Genomic DNA, 6,493 nt, shown 5'->3' with positions numbered 1-6,493 from the left:
GTCGCACAGTAAAAGTGTGACTGCATCTTGCTGCTGGTGTACTTTACGTGCGACCACAATCCGTTAAAAGATTCTCTCCTTGAAGTTCACGTGAAATTTTGAGGTTCCCCAAGATATCGTCCTTCATGGAGGAATTGGGTTCTTTTAAATTTGTGATGATACTATTTAGTATCCCCACACATTGCTATAGCCAATAATTGTTTGCGTTGAGTAATTCTGGTTCTGAGACATCGATGTTATCGTCACAGAAACTAGGTTACTGCGAATTTGTGAAGCGCTAAAGTTTGCCTTTTTTTAACATTCAAGGCGAGATGCTAGTCTTCGGAACACTTTGAAACATTATCAAAATCTATCCCACTATTTGTGCAGCCTTTTCGAAACATTATTTCGTTACAGAAAACTGCATTATCTGCTTAAACCCAGCGTAGTGCTGGAAGCACGATGAAAGTGTGCTAGATCTTTATTTCTGTATACAGGGTGTTACAAAAAGGTACGGCCAAACTTTCAGGAAACATTCCTCACACACAAAGAAAGAAAATATGTTGTGTGGACATGTGTCCGGAAACGCTTACTTTCCATGTTAGAGCTCATTTTATTACTTCTCTTCAAATCACATTAATCATGGAATGGAAACACACAGCAACAGAACGTACCAGCGTGACTTCAAACACTTTGTTACAGGAAATGTTCAAAATGTCCTCCGTTAGCGAGGACACATGCATCCACCCTCCGTCGCATGGAATCCCTGATGCGCTGATGCAGCCCTGGAGAATGGCGTATCGTATCACAGCCGTCCACAATACGAGCACGAAGAGTCTCTACATTTGGTACCGAGGTTGCGTAGACAAGAGCTTTCAAATGCCCCCATAAATGAAAGTCAAGAGGGTTGAGGTCAGGAGAGCGTGGAAGCCATGGAACTGGTCCGCCTCTACCAATCCATCGGTCACCGAATCTGTTGTTGAGAAGCGTACGAACACTTCGACTGAAATGTGCAGGACCTCCATCGCGCATGAACCACATGTTGTGTCGTACTTGTAAAGGCACATGTTCTAGCAGCACAGGTAGAGTATCCCGTGTGATATCATGATAACGTGCTCCATTGAGCGTAGGTGGACGAAACTAAAATGAGCTCTAACATGGAAATTAAGCGTTTCCGGACACATGTCCACATAACATCTTTTCTTTATTTGTGTGTGAGGAATGTTTCCTGAAAGTCTGGCCGTACCTTTTTGTAACACCCTGTATACAGGGAATACGACCAAGTCTGAACATATGATTTCGCCTCTGTGTGTTTGTCCTGATCGGTAGGGCCAGTCTCCGGTAGCCAGGGGAAGGGGATGGTCTTTCCATTAGCCTGCTAAGTAGGTTCTGGTCGCAGACGAATACCCTGGCTTAACCTCCCAATGGTTTAATTTTTCTTCGCGGCCCGCGTTTTCCAACACCTGTCAGAAAGAAACTTCTAACAATCCTGGGAGGACCTTACAGTAGCGCCTTTAGCGGGAGCATGAAATGGTGAATGAAAACTCCTAGATTCTGTTCTTGGTTCTGATTGGCAGAAAGAGCTAAATGTTGAATAATTTTAAGTAGCGTTTTTGAGCTCGGTGAAATAGAGTAGTTGGTCAGCAACACTTGTAGTTGGTGTGGTAAGCCGTTGGCCCTGTAAGACTGAGTTGGCCTTTTATGTTTACCTGAGGTCAGGGAACAGTGGTCAATGCTGATCACCAAAGTTACTTTAAAATATGGAAAGATCACAATAACCCGAAGTACGTTTCTGTGTGCGCTCGTAGAATTCTGTTTACTCTTCTTGCAGTTTTCCAGGTGTCTGTTGCCCTTCACTGAGCAGGTATGTGCTCAATAGGAAGGATATCTTATGTTAGGGTGTGAACACATTAGCTAACTGGAATGAAGGGAATTTGGCGAGTTTAATCCAATAAATTCCATTTGTTTGTGAGAATGTTTCAGTTTGGTACTTTCGTTTGACCTTTTCTTCCCTATTGACTTTGAGCTTTAATACAGTTTTGGCACTGTGGAGGCTATCGGTGGATGTCGTGGGGAGCCAGTAGGAGGTGGTGTATGAACTGTTAGCGGTGGTCAGATCTTCGAAACTTTCTGAAGCTGGTTAGATTTGTATGTGGCTTAAATGTCTGACTGTAGACGATGATAATTATTTTGGATGCAGGCCGCTCAACAACATGGTCTTCGGCGCCCTCACGATGTGTCATTCTGTGGGAGAGCCTGGAGTGGAGGGGGGCGGGGCTGGTCGTGAGGAGGGGGGTTCCAAGGCTGTCCCCACAGGCAGATTACTTCATGTCAGATGTTGCTGCCCTGCCTCGGCAAATTAGGGATGAGGCCCTACAGTTCACAAACTTCCACAGCCCGTGTAACACTGCTGTCATTATCAGGGAGGACTGAGGGCATACCTCCAGCCAAACTGAGAGCTGCCCTTACGTCAATACAGGGTGGTCCATTGATAGTGACCGGGCCAAATATCTCACGAAATAAGTGTCAAACGAAAAACTACAAAGAACGAAAGTCGTCTAGCTTGAAGGGGGAAATCAGATGGCGCTATCGTCGGCCCGCTAGTTGGCGCTGCCATAGGTCAAACGCATATCAACTGCGTTTTTTTAAAAATAGGAACCCCCATTTTTATTACATACTCGTGTAGTACGTAAAGAAATATGAATGTTTTAGTTGGACCACTTTTTTCGCTTTGTGACAGATGGCGCTATAATAGTCACAAACGTATAAGTACGTGGTATCACGTAACATTCCGCCAGTGCGGGCAGTATTTGCTTCGTGATACGTTACCCGTGCTAAAATGGACCGTTTACCAATTGCGGAAAAGGTCGATATCGTGTTGATGTATGGCTATTGTGACCGGACTGTTCGCCGGATAGTTACGTTATTTAAGGAAACAGGAAGTGTTCGGCCTCATGTGAAACGTCAACCACGACCTGCAACAAATGATGATGCCAAAGTAGGTGTTTTAGCTGCTGTCGCGGCTAATCCGCATATCACTAGCAGACAAATTGCACGAGAATCAGGACTATAAGAAAGTCGGTGTTGAGAATGCAACATCAACATCGATTGCACCCGTACCATATTTCTATGCACCAGGAATTTCATGGTGACCACTTTGAACGTCGTGTACAGTTCTGCCACTGGGCACAAGAGAAATTACGGGACGATGAGAGATTTTTTGCCCGCATTCTATTTAGCGACGAAGCGTCAGTCACCAACAGCGGTAACGTAAACCGGCATAATATGCACTATTGGGCAACGGAAAATCCACAATGGCTGCGGCAAGTGGAACATCAGCGACCTTGCCGGGTTAATGTATGGTGCTGCATTATGGGAGGAAGGATAATTGGGCCCCCATTTTATCGATAGCAATCTAAATGGTGCAATGTATGCCGATTTCCTACGTCATGTTCTACCGATGTTACTACAACAGGTTTCACTGGATGACAGAATGGCGATGTAATTCCAACATGATGGATATCCGGCACATAGCTCGCGTGCTGTTGAAACGGTACTGAATAGCATATTTCATGACAGGTGGATTGGTCGTCGAAGCACGTTTACCGGATCTGACGTCCCCGGATTTCTTTCTGTGGGGAAAGTTGAAGAATATTTGCTATCGTGATCCACCGACACCGCCTAACAACATGCGTCAGCGCATTGTCAATATATTTCGAACGTCACGGAAGGCGAACTACTCGCTGTGGAGAGGAATGTCTTTACACATATTGCCAAATGCATTGAGGTTGATGGACATCATTTTGAGCATTGATTGCATTAATGTGGTATTTACAGATAATCACACTGTAACAGCAGAAATGATAAGTTCACAAAGGTACATATATCACATTGGAGCAACCGAAATAAAATGTTCAAACGTAGCTACATTCTGTATTTTCATTTAAAAACCTACCTGTTACAAACTGTGCGTCTAAAATTGTGAGCCATATGTTTGTGACTACTACAGCGCCATCTATCACAAAGCGAAAAAAGTGGTCCAACTAAAACATTCATATTTTTTTACGTACTACACGAATATGTAATAAAAAATGGGGGTTCCTATTTAAAGAAACGCAGTTGATATCCGTTTGACCTATGGCAGCGCCATCTAACGGGCCAACCATAGCGCCATCTGTTTTCACCCTTCAAGCTAGACGAGTTTCGGGCTTTGTAGTTTTTTCGTTTGACGCTTATTTCGTGAGATATTTGGCCCAGTCACGATCAATGGACCACCCTGTATACAAGACACACGTATCTAAAACATTTGAACCGAAATCGGCATATCACAAACCGCGCGGAGTGGTGGATCCTCCTGCCGGAGCAGGAAAAGGTGTATTGAAGCGCTATGTCCTACGCACAATCTGGTGGGCAAGTGCCCAGCATGTTTGGCCGATTTGAGAGACCTTAGTTTATTTCCCGCCACCTTCTACCATTTAGTTTCCCATTGAGGCGTCATTAGTCTCTCGGATGATGATATGACGATGTGCAAAGAGACGGTTCATTAACGTACAACTTGCTTCTTTGGCTTCCTTGTCGGCTGTCGTTTCCCTCTGTCCTGATGTGTCCAGGTACCCAACAGAAGATCGCCTCCTTACGACAGTGTTGGAGCCGCTGTAAGGACTTATGGATAAGCTGAATCAACTGGTCTACGGAATACATTTGTTGGACCAATGGACTATCAGACCAATTGTGTTATCGTATTGAAGAGTTTCTAGATAACAGAACGCAGCATGTCATTCTCACTAGAGAGAAATCCTCCGAAGTAAGAGTGATTTCAGGTGTGCCGCAGGGGAGTGTCGTAGGACCGTTGCTGTTCACAATACACATAAATGACCTTTTAGATAACATCGGAAGTTCACTGAGGCTTTTTGCGGATGATGCTGTGGTATATCGAGAGGTTGTAACAATCGAAAATTGTACTGAAATGCAGGAAAATCTGCAACGAAGTGACGCATGGTGCAGGGAATGGCAATTGAATCTCAGTGTAGAAAAGTGTAGTGTGCTGCGAATACACAGAAAGAAAAATCCTTTATCATTTAGCTACAATATAGCAGGTCAGCAACTGGAAGCAGTTAATTCCGTAAATTACCTGGGAGTAGGCATTAGGAGTGATTTCAAATGGAATGATCATATAAAGTTGATCGTCGGTAAAGCAGATGCCAGACTAGTTTTCTAAGGAAATGCAATCCGAAAACAAAGGAAGTGGGTTACAGTACACTTGTTCGCCCACTGCTTGAATATTGCTCAGCAGTGTGGGATCCGTACCAGATAGGGTTGATAGAAGAGATAGAGAAGATCCAACGGAGAGCAACGCCCTTCGTTACAGGTGGCTAGCGGAGTATGGATGTAGATGTAGATGTAGAGACCGCTTGTAAGGAACCGGGTGAGTCTGAACAGGACGAGGAACCTTGTACTATGATGCCAGTGAATCCGCTCCAGCGCCGTCATAATGCTGTACAACTCCACATCAGAATTTTTAAATTGTTCCGGAGTTGCACTTAAAAGACCCTATCAGGGCAAACAGCAGAACAACGGAGGACACTCGCTTGCCGGGCACCATCTGCATAAATAACGACAATACTGTGGTATGTACTTAAAATGGAAGAAAATTTGCCGCGCGGGATTAGCCGAGCGGTCTCTGGCGCTGCAGTCATGGACTATGCGGCTGGTTCCAGCGGAGGTTCGAGTCCTCCCTCGGGCATGGGTGTGTGTGTTTGTTCTTAGGATAATTTAGGTTAAGTAGCGTGTAAGCTTAGGGACTGATGACCTTAGCAGTTAAGTCCCATAACATTTCACACACATTTGAACAGTTTGAAGAAAATTTAATCTGGAGAACAAGTTTTCCGCTTTGCGCATCTGAAGATACCTAGGAGGCTATCTGTTCCACCCCTGGCTGCGTGTTCGGAGGTCTGATAAAAAATGTGGAATCGTTCTCGATTTTGAGTGCCATCCTTGCGCATGGGCCATGCTAGTCTTTTCTGTCTGGGCAGAAGTTTAGCACATTTCCCGCTGGAGACAATACCTGACTTTAGAGTAGTGAATAGTCAAATCCCGTTTCACGGGACAAGCAGAGGCTAGCAACTGCATTGATTTCATAGGTGTAATAGTGCACAGACTTAATCCGAGTCGACCATTAAAGTTTTCAACTAAATCTGCAGAGAACTAGGTTTACGTTGCTTAATATGTCTACGACGCCACGTATCGACAATGGTGTATGATTCTTTGCAGCGACCACGACTGAAATTTCGGACCACCCTACCGTAGCTCCAATAACGGACGAAAGGTCTGTATGGGTCTGGGTACTCTCTGATGGAAGTAATTGGGCGGAAGAAGTTACAAGCAGCTCGAAGTCAGCAGAAATCATTATTTATTTCCCCATACTTCATTACATTAGACTTGTGCCCATATATGGCAAGCACATTGTGGTGGGCGTCGACCCCGTGGGCCATGGCGTACGATGCGTAGTCATAAA

At 44.8% G+C, this 6,493-nt stretch overlaps 1 non-coding gene across 1 annotated transcript; it reads right to left on the bottom strand.

The window, feature by feature from the left end:
* Positions 1 to 5,936: 5,936 nt before the first annotated feature.
* LOC126413596 (U6 spliceosomal RNA) lies at positions 5,937 to 6,040 on the bottom strand. The gene has a single exon (XR_007575382.1). It is a non-coding gene; the product is annotated as a U6 spliceosomal RNA (small nuclear RNA).
* Between the last annotated feature and the right edge of the window lie 453 nt (positions 6,041 to 6,493).

The sequence above is a fragment of the Schistocerca serialis genome, chromosome 7 (genome assembly GCF_023864345.2).
Source record: "Schistocerca serialis cubense isolate TAMUIC-IGC-003099 chromosome 7, iqSchSeri2.2, whole genome shotgun sequence".
Taxonomy (NCBI): domain Eukaryota; kingdom Metazoa; phylum Arthropoda; class Insecta; order Orthoptera; family Acrididae; genus Schistocerca; species Schistocerca serialis.
This window is presented reverse-complemented; position numbering and strand designations above follow the sequence as displayed.